The sequence below is a fragment of the Lepidochelys olivacea genome, assembly GCF_965140295.1.
Source record: "Lepidochelys olivacea isolate rLepOli2 genome assembly, chromosome: 17".
Taxonomy (NCBI): domain Eukaryota; kingdom Metazoa; phylum Chordata; order Testudines; family Cheloniidae; genus Lepidochelys; species Lepidochelys olivacea.
This window is the reverse complement of record NC_140427.1, coordinates 21082128-21096180: the sequence shown is the minus strand read 5'-3', so window position 1 is coordinate 21096180 and position 14053 is coordinate 21082128. Positions and strand designations below refer to the sequence as shown.

At 54.2% G+C, this 14053-nt stretch overlaps 1 long non-coding RNA gene across 1 annotated transcript; it reads left to right on the top strand.

Moving 5' to 3' along the window:
• The first annotated feature begins 3398 nt into the window (after positions 1 to 3398).
• LOC311532640 lies at positions 3399 to 13526 on the top strand. Its single transcript, XR_014714423.1, has 3 exons — positions 3399 to 3767; positions 8740 to 8921; positions 10417 to 13526. It is a non-coding gene; the product is annotated as an uncharacterized lncRNA (long non-coding RNA).
• Positions 13527 to 14053: the final 527 nt, after the last annotated feature.

Sequence of the window (14053 nt, the reverse complement as noted above, 5' to 3'; positions counted from 1 at the left end):
CACACGCGTGCCCCATAACGCAGCCATCACAACACACCCACCCCAGCACCCCGTCACTCCGTCTCCATCGTGGCGGCATGCCCCTCAGTAGCTCAGAAGAAATCAGGTAACCTGACAAGGAGCAGGGAGTGAGTCCGCTAGGAAACGGCCACCCGCTGGCGGGTGAGGAGACCGACCTGGCCTTTCTCAGCGTTGCACCCTACACGTGCAGAGCTCAGGCTGAGATCTGTGGGCCTGTGCCAGCTATCGTGTGTACAGAGATAGAACTGGCTCTGGCTGGGGACAGGTTGGCTCCTCAAAACAGTGATGGCGTTCCTCTTGTTTTTCTGATGGGCCTGAGAAGAGCAGGACTCCTGAGGTGGGTTAACCTGGCTCTGGGCATCCACTTCACAGCCAGCAGGGGGCACTCCCACCTATTATTGTGGGGGGGTCTCGCATCACCAAGGGTCAGTGGTGCAGTAGCACTCTGCGGCATGAGTCTGCTTCTCCACGCACTGTGATTTTACTTAAAAAACTGGATAGGGCTCCAGCCTAGGACTCAAGAGACCTGGGCTCTATCACTGGCCTGGTGCGTGAACACGGGCAAGTCCTGTCTCTGCTCTGTGCCTCAGTTTCCCCCATCTGTAACATGGGGATAATGACCCCGACCTCCTTGGCCAAGCGCGTTGCGATCTGCAGAGGGAAAAGTGCTGGTTTAGAGTTAGGTACGAGCATTATTAACAAAGGGGAGAGTGCATAAGGGAAAAGGGGCACTGGAAATATAATGGCATGATCGAAAGCAGTGTGATGCTCCCACCCGAATATGCGGCTCTTTGCTGGTAGCCCCATCTTAAAATAGCAATGGCTCATATAGACGAGATTCAGAGCTTGCTGGTGAACAGGGTTGGAGCCATGGATAGACTTTATTATGAGGAGAGAGTGAGAAGATCAGCACTGGCTAGAGAGGGGATGGATTGGGGGGGTTGAGATGGAGGGATATAAATGAGTGAAGGAAAATCAGATTTTGTGTTTATCCCGGGTCCCACCGCAAGAGGAGAAGGGCCATTCCATGCAGCTGACAGCTGGGGAACGGAAATGCAATGTTCTTTTACACTGCTCGTAAGTAGGCTATGGAACTCACTGCCACAAGAGAGCTTTCGGGCTCAGAGATCAGTCGGGTTCAACAAAGGATGGGTCACTGATATGGAGAATGAGAACATCCATTGATGTCGATGGGATTTAAACCTTCCTAGTATAAGCCAACCTCTAAGTGACTGAACTAATGTCCCCTGAAGTCAACGGGAGCCCCACCATTGGCTTTGGTGCACTTTGCATCAAGGCCTGAGGGTCAGCCTCTCCATGGAGTTCGACACGTTGGGTGAGGGGCTTGGGGGAAGACCTGGCCCCAATTCCTGGTGCTGAGCCCTCATAATCCAACCCAAATCCAGCTGAGCCCTGAGGAATCCAGCCCTGATTGCAGTGCTGAGCCCTGGGGAATCCGGCCCTGATTGCGGTGCTGAGCCCTGTGGAATCCGGCCCTGATTGCGGTGCTGAGCCCTGGGGAATCCGGCCCTGATTGCAGTGCTGAGCCCTGGGGAATCCGGCCCTGATTGCGGTGCTGAGCCCTGGGGAATCCGGCCCTGATTGCGGTGCTGAGCCCTGGGGAATCCGGCCCTGAATGCGGGTGCTGGGCAGGTAGTTCCCCAAGGGGCAGGTTATTCCACCATTGTCCTTAGTGGAGATTATTGCTCCGTGTTCTGAAGCAGTGTCAGAAACAGACTAGATGGATCCGGAGTCTGAGCCTGCCTGATAATCTCGACCTTCCTATCTCCTTTCTTTATAGCTGTTGATGCCGTAAGAAAACATGGCAAATCTCCTTTTTTCTTCCAAAGAGAGAAAATAATGGAAAAGAAACCTGTGTTTGAACTCCCCTCTCCCTGGCTCCAGCCTCTTTCCTGGTTAGCATTTTATTATCTGCTCCCAGCAGGCCGGGAGAAATGTGCATTTCAATGTGGTGTTCTGGCGTAATACAAAGTACCTGTGACGGTCTTCTGCCCAGGGACGCTCAATCCCTCTGCTACTTATCAGCACAGCTGCCCGCTCATTTTCCTTTCCCCCCTCCCAGAACCTGATACTTCCCCTCTCCTTTTTATATTTGTTGCAGTCATAAAACCATTCAAACCCGCCATAAAGAGAAGAGCCAGAAACCCCCCCCCCCAATATTTGCTGGACAAAACAATGAGATTGCACGGCTCCCTGCCTCTAGACATCTGCATGTGGAAGGTAACAGGGGGCTGCTGGGTGTGATAAAACCGCACCTCTAGGCTAGCAGGCTTCTTTAGTCTGAAATCCGCAGGAGAGATGAGTTCTTACATCCCGCAGTCTCTTTGGTGTTATCTGTCACTTGTATCCAAATCAAATACGCCGTCATCTCTCCACAGAGAGTGAATGCTACCTGTGCGTGGCTGTGTGGCTGTTATCCGCCACCCCCAGGCCTGTCGCTGCTCCGGGGGAGGGGGACGGCGGGGGGAGCGGAGGATGCTAATGTGCCATGGGATTGTTCATCTCCTGGATCGGTTTCTGTTGTTTGCAAACCGTGTCTGTTGCAACTAGGGAATGTACACATAATATGAAAGCCGGCGCTTGACGTGCGCAGCCAGACAGCCTTGTGTTAATAGTAAAATACAACAATAAGAGATGATAATTATCATCTATCTATCCCCGCACACACCCAGCATCTATCTATCTATCATAGAAGATCAGGGTTGGAAGGGACCTCAGGAGGTCATCTAGTCCCACCCCCTGCTCAAAGCAGGACCAATCCCCAATTTTTGGCCCAGATATCTAAATTGGCCCGTCAAGGATTGAGCTCACAACCCTGGGTTTAGCAGGTCAATGCTGAAACCACTGAGTTATCCCTCCCCCTGATCTATCTAATCTATCTATCTATCTATCTATCTATCTATCACATTCCCATATTTCCTCTTCATTACATATAGATTTGTTGACCTGTTTTCTTATTTCCCCCTCCCCGCCCCCGGTCCCCAACCTGGCGTCCCTGTGAGCAGTGTTTCACGAGGTGGCTGAAGTCGTCAGGGTGTCCGGGTTCTGGAAGGCAGTGCAGTCTGGTGGTTAGGGTAGATGGCCAGAGGGTCAGGGCTAGAGAGTGGGAAAAGGGCACAAACCAGAGCCAGGTCAGAGGGGTGAGCTCTGCCCTGCCCTACCATAGTGCTGTTTTCTCCCCAAGGTGCAGCGTGACAGAGAACTGACCCGACAATATTTGTAGCATTATCAAGCCGGCCGGGGCTGTGGGGCTGTGCTGGGAGTGGTGTCTGTAACACCGGAAATACAGCTCTCTGAACTCGGGATTTGCCAGGGGAGGAAAGCGGAAGTGATTTTTAACTCTGGGGAGCCTGATTTCCAGGAACACCTCCCTGGGCAGCCCAGCATGACAGCCATGGACACCGGTCGATTTGCAGTCACAGCCCAGCTGGCAGCGCGTGCTGAAAATTGGCTGAGTTAGAGACCCAAGAATGGGCCGAGCCCCTTAGCTGCTGGGCCACTGTCCAGCGGGTGGATCCTGCTGTCCGTTCTCTTCTGCCCTCTCAGCGATGCACCTGGTAGGGCCCTATCCTATTAAACAGGACTTTCCCCACTGACTTCACTGGGACAGAAGCCAGCAGAGGTACAAGCCAGGGATATGAAAGCAGATGGTCATTCCGGGCTCTGGTCGCTTCTCTCACGTCCATCCATCCCTCCAGCTGATGCTCATCCCTGTGACAGTGCAGGTAAAATTCTCTCCACGGCAAAAATCAAAACATCTCCTCCCTGGTTTTAGATCCTCCAAGCCAAGCTGCCCTAGGGAGACATTATTGCCATGGACTGGGGACGCACAGGGCTGGGCTCCGTAGCCATCCCAGGCAGTGGGGCCTAGGGGCTAGAACACTCTAGGAGACCTGGGTTCTAGCCCCAGACCGGCTCTGGTACGGGGGGAAAGTCCCTCCTGCCCTCCACAGTTTCAGCACTCGCTGCACGTGAAGCCTTGATCTCATCGGGTGCTTCTGCATGCTGCCGTAATCCCAGGAAGAAACCCGGGTTGGGGGCCACTGTGTGTTATGGCTCTGAGGCTTTGGAGAATGCAGAGCTGCCCCCTGCCCAGACTCTGGACAGCAAGGGCTGGATTTAGGAACCTCACGGCTGGGCGCCTTCGATTGAATGGTGTCTTTTGGCAGGAGAGTGAAAGTGTAACCCGGGTTTTAGCTGCTTGTGTCGGAGTCTGTGCTCCCACCTAATTAAAGGGCTCAGCAGGGTCTGCATGGGCATTAAAGGGGAGGTTCTGGTCGAGTTTGGATACCTTGATGGCCAAACCCAGCTTTTGGCCTGGGCAGACATGGCCTTAAGTGTCTGGAGATAGTTCTGGTGCTCTGGGTGCCGGGTCAAGGAGCCCAATGCAGGAGGAACGCTTTGAAAACTGGCCCCTTGGGGCTCCTCCGAGGTCAGAGCTGCTGATCCAAACTTCATGAGGTCCGGATCCAGGGCTTGTTTTCTCTAGTAAGAGCCACCTCTTTCCATCCCCAGATCTCTTTCCATCCCCAGATCTTTATACAGTGCTGTATAAAGGGCTGCCAATGTCATGAGCCTCATCCCACAGAGGGGGGAACTGAGGCGCAGAGCCATGAAGAGACTTGCCCAAGGTCACCCAGCATGTCAGTGGCAGAAGGGGGAGCAAAGCACAAGTCTCCAGACTGCCAGGCCAGCCTCCTCCCCATTGGCCCATGCTGCCTTTTGGGGTGACACGACGCTAACATTCAGCCACTAAATCCATACCCAGGCCGCTAAATAAATAGCCTGGTTTTCAGAGACCTGAAAGCACAAGTCCCATTAGAGCCTGAGTGTGTACAGGACTTTTAAGAAGCTGGCAATTTGTGGGAGTGCCGAGAGATGCAGTGCTTCAAGTAACCAGTGTAGCAAATCCTTGGTTTGGGGCTAAACACCTAGAATCCCAGAAATGCAGGACTGGAAGGGACCTCAGGAGATCATCTGGTCCAGCCCACCATGGTGAGGCAGGATTAAGTCTACCTAGCTGTAGAGATAGCCTCTGTCACTGATTTGTGACAGTGAATGTTCCTTAGGAATAGTCACCCGGAAATGATAAATATGTGCCTATGGAACGTGGCTTTATGTCATGGCAGTGACACCCGTTATCGGTGATCAGAAGGGTTCTTTGGGGGGGCTGGACCCACGCTTGACTTCTGCTGCCAACTGCATCCAAGCTGCACCCCCGCCTATGCTGACACATGGGCTGTGATTCCCCCCTGCGGCAGAGAAACCGGCCAGCCTTCCCCAGGGGGAGAGAACGCTGAGCCTGCCTGATCTGAGAAACACTTATTTACATGTTTCAGAGTAACAGCCGGTTAGTCTGTATTCGCAAAAAGAAAAGGAGGACTTGTGGCACCTTAGAGACTAACCAATTTATCTGAGCATAAGCTTTCGTGAGCTACAGCTCGGATGAAGTGAGCTGTAGCTCACGAAAGCTGATGCTCAAATAAATTAGTTAGTCTCTAAGGTGCCACAAGTCCTCCTCTTCTTTTTACTTATTTACATGGAGCTGATCGTGGCAGCACCGGGAGTGATGTGATACAGAACAAACAGGATTAGCCGGGGAAGAAACATCCGCAACTCAATTAGAGATGAGAAGCTCTGAGGCTCAGCTCCTGAGATCAAACAGCAAGCACAGCACTGGGCAGCTAACGTGGCTGAGAGACAGGCAGGGCAGTTTAAATCCTTCCCTTGGATGTCGTATAATAAATCAGGAGCGGGGGGATTGGACAGATATTGTGTACCCTGGCAGGCTCAGCATGGCGAGCTCTGAAGTTGAAGGCGGGGTGTCTTGGTGGTTCCATGGCGGAAAGAATTTGAGGTTGTTTACGGCAAGTTTTCCCGAGGTGGGAGGGTCTCACTGGGCCTGGCTTTCTTCTCATCAGGGCATAGGTGCTGAAACTAGGGGTGTTGCCGTATCCCCTGGCTTGAAGTGGTTTCCATCATATCCAGGGTTTACAGTTTGGTTCAATGGCTCTCAGCCCCCCCCCCACCACACAAATAGTTTCAGCCCCCCTCCTGCATCAGGGGTAAATACACTGAAATCAACAGGGTGATACTGGTGCGAAACAGACGTGAGAGGAAAATGGCCGCCACTGACTGGAAGTCACCATAGAGGAGACTCGAATCCCTGGTCCTATGGTCCTTTTGGCAGCAATTCTACTTCCTTCTAGCAGGGCTGCTACAGAGAAACGTACGACTGGGTGAGGCCTTCTGGTGGTTCGTTGGGTGAAATTTAGCCCTGTGTAGGGGGCCAGGACCAGATCTGGGCATCACTTGAGTCCCACTTTTTAAACCCTATGGGATGAGGGCCTGGCAGACTACGCTCGGCTTATTTTAGAACTCACCCTTGGGAAAGACATCCCCACGCTGGCAGCTGTGCAGTGACCCCGGTACAAACAGCTGGGCTCTGTTTCTACAGCCCAAGCGGGGACAGAGATCAGAGTTTCTTCAGACTTGGCTTGTTTTCTAGATCTTCAAAATCTAGCCAGATTTGAAGATGTCAGCTGAACGTTCACAAGAATCCAGCACCCACTTAAGCACCAAAAAACGTGGCTGTATCTGAGAAGAACTTGGGACTTCGGGAGCTGAGCTCTTTTGAACATCCAGCCCCAGCTGTGCGTGCTAAACCCATGCCAATCTATCCCTCAGCTTTCTTGTAAAACCAGGCTCTGTACGTTCTGTGCTGTAACTTAGTGCATAGTATCCCCACTTTGTGGCACACTACATTTTGTATTAATTTGGTGCTAGAGTTGGTTGCAAACGTTTGACATTTCAATAAGAAAGGACAACCATTTTCCCATGAGGTTTTTTGCACCCATTTCCTGCCCCTGTTTTCAGCCAGGTCACTCTTGCATTCCACACTGATAGGGAGAGAAACCGGAGTTCAACGTAGCAGCACGAGGCGGCAGAGCTGGGGGCGTGCTTTGCCGCTCTCTCATTTGGGGGGGTGCCCGAAAGGATCTGGTAGATCTTCTGTCACGTGAAGTCTTTAAATGGAGGCTAGGTGTCTTTCGAAAACATACGCGCTAGCTCAACCACCAGATATGGGCTGGAAGCAGGAATCCCTGGGCGAGGTTCTCCGGCCTGGGTGATGCAGGAGGTCAGGCTAGATGCTGGTCAGGGTGGAGTTCTGCTCAGCCACACTCCTTCTTGGTCCCACCCCTGACACTACCCTTCCTTGCCCTCCTGGAGTGGGGAGAGGCTGGTACAGGAGGTGGCGGGGTAGCATCCACCAGCGCTGTGCTTGCCTGCATGGCGGGACTTCTCCACTGACTGTCCCTGGCTGCTTTAAGCCCACTCCGTCCCACTTCCCCATCCCAAAGCAGCATTAGCAGAGCACAGAATCCAGCCCCTCACCCTGGGTGTTCCAGCTGGACTCACCGTTCCCTGACTCGTTTCCTTCTTGCTATCGACACTGCTCCCTGCGTGATGACAGCCCCACAGCTTGCAGGCACACGGGAAGCCCGCGGGTCTGTGCTCTGTCCTGGGAGCTGAAATCGGCTGCGTTTTGCTTTTGTTTGTCACTGAGCAGCGAGCCACGTTGGCTTCTGAGCCTGGAACCTTGTCAGGGCACTTGGGTGCTTCATTACCTGGAGCTCCTTCCTCGGAGGGGAAAGTGCTGAGCTGTTCTCTCTGTGACTTTCTCCCTGTCCGTCCCTCTTGCTGTCCTTCCCTGCCCCACAGCAGAGCCGACACTTCAGTCCCAGAGGCCACCAGCAGCTGCTTCTTCGTTAGGAATGAAGTGCAAAGAAATACAGACGGCGGAGACTCCAGCAAAGGGCCTCCCTCCGGGTCTCTGCCTGGCTGGCATACCTGGTGCTGTCTGCAAGTCCATGCATGAACTCACTGGCAAAGCGTGTGTCACATCCCGCCTCGCGGAGCTGGCCTGTGAGGGGATAACAGCCCACTACTGCTGCTACTCAAAGGAGCTTCTCCTACAGCTCAAGGGGCAGATGTCCCTGCTGCAGTGGAATAAGATCCCATGTTTCAAACCATAGTGAGGATCTGAGGAACCTGGGCATGAAGCCAGGAGCCCTTAGGGAACTCCAGCTAGTGGAAACCACTGCACTGCATCGCCTCAACCATACAGGCTACAGTGAGCACCTCACACCTCTTCTCTGCTGGGTCCACCGGCCAAGTGCCTGGTCTTGATCCTTATCCTCAATGCCCTGGGCCCAGCACACCTAAAAGACTGACCAAAGCTCCAGGATGAAGACCAGGGTCTACAACTCCATTCCTCTGGCACTGTGGAACTTTCTACCACAGGGAAAGCTCCTCTGGGTGGTTGATGGGGCTTTTTCAGGGGCTGATCTGAGGCTGTGGAACGAACTCCCCCAGGAACTCGGGCCCATCCTAGTGCCAGACCTGTGTCTTCCCACCCGCCGTCTCTAGAAAACAGAGCAGCGCAGACATTTACAGAAAACCTACCGGAGCTCGACACTCCATTACAGGCAGGATTCCCCCCGGAGAGCAGATAAGGGGGAAACGAGCCATGCATGACAGGTGTCAGTCCCATCATGTAATGCATGGAGGGAAGAGGCTCAGATGAGGGCTGTATGAGAACCTATATAGACTACACTAGGATGTGGCGGGTTGTGGCAGGCTGTGTGTATGTTTCTGGCTGGCCTTAGCTATTGCTTCTTAATCCCTTGCTTTCAGGAGCACTGAAGGCACCTAAGAAGGAGGGGGTGGAATATCCCCTAAAAGCAGAGCAGACCTCATCCGGAGAGGCCAGACTCTGTCTCCGGGCCATCCGTGTTGGAGCAACCCTGGCCTCCGAGAGCTGGGGTGAGGGGCCGTGCAAAGACTTCAAGCAAGGAGCGGTGAGAACAATGACTAGGGTGAGGAAAATTTGTGTTCTGCAAATCCGCTAACCTGTAATGCACCTCATCTCCCCTGGGCGGGGCAGGGAAAGAAAGAAACAGGAGGAGGGGACCCGGGTCCAGGGCAAGAGGCTGCCTCCTCCTCTGGGTTTGCTACTGGTTGTGCTACAGTGGGGGGCGGGGGGGGGGCAATGGAGACGAAGTGCTGGGTGCTGCAGGCATGTAAGGAGAGAGAGTGCCTGCCCCGGACTCGAAATAGACCCGGAGACAGAGACAAAGGGACTTGCTCACCCAGCAGGCTAGCAGCAGAGCTGGGACTAAAACCCGGGTCTCCTAAGTCCCATGCCTTACCCACTAGGCCATGCTGCCTTCAGTACCCCCACCATGCTGGCTGCTTTTCTTGCTTCAACCTTCCCTCCCACCTGGTATGAGAAAGGATGGGGGATTGGCTGCCAGCCTCCTGGCACTGCTGGGTGCCAATTAACTGTCCATTTCCTGGAGCAGGTGGTTTGCAACACTCCTGGCCAAAGCAGCAGGGTACCGGTCTCCCTGTGCTCGTCATTTACCTCCGCCACCAGCTGTTGTCCTTTGAGCCCATCGAGCTCTTCAGGTCAGGGGCTGTCTTTTGCTATGTGCATGTCCAGCGCCTTGCACAATGGGCCCTGCTCATCACAACTCGTAATGTGAGCGAGGGAAAAGAGGTTAGCTTCCACATGCCACTTTTTGGTGATTGGCCCCTTTGCTTTATGGAGAAGCCACCGAGGGCCAGCCCAGAAATGCCCTGGGTCCAGACACAGCCTGGCTGCAAGCAGCAGACGTTCTCCGGCGGGCCAGGGTTTCATTTCTCCCGGGACCCCTCATTCAGCCAAACTATACACGTATTCCTTGGTAGCAGGGTGGGCTGCCTCTTTCAGCGACCTGGGGAGAGCAGAGCCCCTTTGAGACCAGGTGGTCTGGCCTGGCCGAGGGGAGGATCAGACCCAGCTGGGAAAGAAGCCAGGAGATCCCTACAGAAGCGGAAAGTGCCCAGCTGAGCAGGGAGCTGCAGGAAGGAAGCTGGCTCCTGCCACTGGCCCTGGAGCCAGACACGGGGGGAAAGGCCTTTGGGCCCTGTTAGCCTGCTTTGGTCCAGGGGATAATAAACAGTGTCCTGAACTGACTCTAGGCAGCCCTCCTTGGGCTGGGGGAGCCCGGCCAGCGCCCTACATCCCCATTGCATTTACTCCTAAGACAGTCTCCTTCCGGTGCCATTCAAGTGGGTTTCTCATAGCTGCCTCTCGAGCCGTTCCTCCCACTAACGACTGAGTTAAATCCCGCCCACCACTGGGGCTCCCCACCCACACCGAGCTGGCATCTTGACAGACTCATCCCCAGAAGGGGCCGCAGTCGAGAGAGAGAGTTACAGACTCCCGCCCCCCGCCCCAAATGCGCCCGTGTTCTCCTGTGGCCCATTGAAGCCTTTGGATTAACCCCTTGAGCTCTGCCCCCCGGGCTCCCCCGTTGTCTCTTGCAGGTGAACTTTTCCGGGCAGGTTTCCTCGATCGGAGTCGTTCCCTGCGACAGCTCATTCTGCATCGGTGTCAATCACCACACAGCTGGCCACAGGAGAGCCAGGGTCTCCAGCCCTCTGTCTCTCACTGGCTGGTTGTGCAGCGTCCAGGGCAACAGAGCCGTGATCTTGGTTGGGACCTCTAGGTGCGATTAGAAAAGGGTGCGTTTCCTGTCCAGCTCCTTTTATTGACAAGCGGATGAGAGTGTTTGCAACGCGGAGAGGAACTGAAAGAGTAACAGATATCATGAGGCCGAAGGATCAGAAACTGACACGTGTTTCTTTTCTCATCAAGGGCACTACAATGTCCGTATGTAAAAAAGCTGGGTTGTGTTCGGGTGGGGGTGTGATTGTCAGGGTGTGACTGTGTGCCTCTATGCCTGGGTGTGACTGCGTATGTGTTTGCATGGGTGTTTTTATGGACGCGGGTGACTGCGTGTCCCTCTGCCTGGGGGTACAGTTGTTGATGATTGTGTGTGTATTTGCTCATGTACTTTCATGACTGTGTGCATCCAGGCCTGGCGTAGGTGTTTCAGATTGTGTGTGTATTTGCACATGGGTCCGCACGTGTGTCTGCATGTCTGCATGTGCCCATGCTGGGGGTGTACATGTGTTTACGATGATGTGTGTAGGCATTGACAGATGTGCTTGTCTGTGCATGGGTTTGACTACATCTTTGTGATTGTGGGAGTATGTACTTGGGTGTGTTTGCATGTTTGTTCCTGGGTTTGACGGCGTGCAGGCCCAGCCGTGGCTATGGCTGCATATGTGTTTGGGCGTGCATGGGGGTGAAACACCTCACAATGGGAACTAAGCCCCTTCTCACCTCTTGTCTTTGATAGAAAACTGCAGCCCCAGGCCTGCTGCCTTGGGCTTTGCAAACAGACAGGCCCCAAGGAAGCTGAGGTCCTGTCCATATAACTCATGCTTCCTTTTAAACACTAGAACCACAGACCCAAGTTTCTACTTTCCTGGGCGCTTATCAGCCTGCTGCAGCTGGTGTCCCATCTCAGCCCTGCTAAGCATAAGGAGCTGAGGGTGAGTTCACCCCGTAGCCTGCCCCTTTGGGAAAGACGATGCTTTATAAGCAAATAGGCCAAGGAGGAGAATTGTGGGGACTTCTATACAGAGCGATATCTAAGTACAGGGCTAAACCGCGCAAGGGGCGGTGCATAGCCTCACTGGCCCGGGGGTGCTCCTGAGACAGACGTGTGTCTCAGAGAGCCTCCCTGCACCCCCACTTGCTGCAGGGGGTAGCAATCTCCAGTGGGACTCTCCCAGTGCCCCATTGCTGGCTCGGCTGTGCTCGCCGGCACCTGTGCAGGAAGGAGCCAAGTCTCCACGCATCTCCCCTTGCACCCCCACTCCTTGCCCACCTGCTCCAAGGAAGAGCAGCGGGCACATGGCACCTGCTTCTCCCTGTGTGCCCACATCCATGATCCAGGAACCTGGGGGATAATTGACTCCCACAACGCCCCTCGCTGGACACATACTCCACTGTGCAATGCAGCCCACAGGGACCAGGGTTCCTGGGGTAACTCCGTGTGTGTGTGTCTGGGTGTGGGTGTGAGTGTGCGGGTGTGTGAGCGTGTGGGCATGCATGTGCGTTTGTACGCACAGATATGCGTGAGCCTGCGTGCGTGTGTGTGTGTGAGCACACAGGCGTGTGTCTGTGTTATGCACCTGTCTGACTGTGCTCCTGTGTGCGTGTGCCGGAGTGTATGTGTGTGTATCTGGGCGTGCATGCATTTGTGTGCCTCTGCATACATCCGTATGTGTGTGTGGAAGTGTGCACGTGGATGGGTGTGTGTGCACACTTGTGAGTGTGTGCGGGAGTGTGTGCTTGCGTGCTTGTGCACACATATGAGTGTGTGTGTGTGCCTGTGTATTTGTGTGAGTGTGAGAGAGACAGAGGCAGCCGCATCAAGAGGGGCTGGGAGGCGGAGGGTAATAGGTTGTGTACAGCCTTACCGAGAGCTGGCAGGAGCTCTGCGAAGACATTTCTACCCCGCTGTTAAATGTACCTACTCGCTAAACCACACAAATCCTAAAAATATCATAAACCGCCAAACCCAGCACATTATTAAATTGCTGCCTTGTGTCAAGCGGCTGGGGAAATAAGAGAGAGGCCAAGCGGGAGCTGGCGTGCTGGCTCAAACCAATTGAGAAACGCAGCTGGAATGCAATCGAGGGAGCCTGGTAGCAGGCTCAGAGAGGGGCAAACCAGAGGCTAGGGTGGGGTAATCCTGCCGCCTTCCTTACCCAGGAAAGGCCCTGGGGCCTCCACTGCACTGCTGATACTCCTGCCCTGGGGGTGGGAGCGCCGGCCCAAGCAGAATCACCGGGGCCTGCTGATGGCATGAGTGAGCTGGGGACTTGGGGCTAGCTGGGGGCTCTAGCCCTGCGGCGGGCGGGTCAGATAGCTGAAGCCCCCTGACGTCGGTCTGACCCCAGCGTCGCTCTGCTGGTGCAGTTCCTCCAGACGTACCCTCTCCCTCCACTCTGTCTGACCCCCGTGGGGGTGGAACTGGGCATGGGGAAGGTGCACAAGTGGCCGGGGCGGCTGACCTTCATCCGAATCCCGGGCCTTCCTTGCCTGCTGGGACAGACAATGGGGACTGGGTTCCAGACTCCTGAAAGGCCGCACCTCAATCTCCCAGGGCCTCCGTCACCCTTCTGAGCAAGGGGGGGAAGTGACCCTTCTGTTCACCAGCCTTTTGTCTAGCTCAGCCCTGGGTCAGGAAAGCACTTAAGACGTGCTTAAATGATTCATTTCCATGGGACTTAAACACAGGCTTAAAGTTATAGAGTCATAAATTCCAAGCCCAGAGGGGACCATTATGATCACCTACGTTGACCCGCTGCATAGCTCAGCCCGGGTGATCCCTGCCTCCAACCCATGTCTGATGGCTGAGCTAGAGGGTGTGTTCAAGGGCTATTCTGAATAGGGAGGTTTTGCTGAGTTGGGACCTTGGCTTGTAAGCGTTTTGGAGCAGGGACCATCTCTCACTCTGTGTCTGTACAGCCTCTCGCTCAATGGATCCCTGATCTCAGTTGAGGCCTTTAGGTGCTGTTATAATACAAATAAATAATAATAATCAGACTGTGATCACTGGCGTTTGCAGATGGCTGTCCCCTGCCTCACTTGCTCAGAAATATTGCCATTCAGCTGGCAGACGAGCCCCAACGACAGGAAGAAAACATTCAGCAAACATAAGCCCCATGAGCAAAAATGAAACTGGTTCCCCCTAGATACCCTGCTTTGGTTCTGGTTCCCACGGTCTCCATAGCTCTGCTTTACCCGATCTCATTCATTCGCCAATGTGCATTTACACAAAAGAGCTCAAGGGCTGCATGGGATATTGTATTATCCGGGAGTCTTTAGCGGGTAGGTAGCTCTTTGCTTCCTTCTCAGCACTCAGCTATTCTCTCTCACCCACGGATTATTTTCTTAAGAGTTATTTATTTCCTCCTCCTTTTACCTCTAATGAAGCTCCTCTGGCTGGGTGCCCGCCGTGACCGAGGAATATGTAATCACAGCGCGGGTGGCTGTATTCGTTTCAACTTGTTTCCCATGTGATCCATCCCCCCCCCGAGTGAG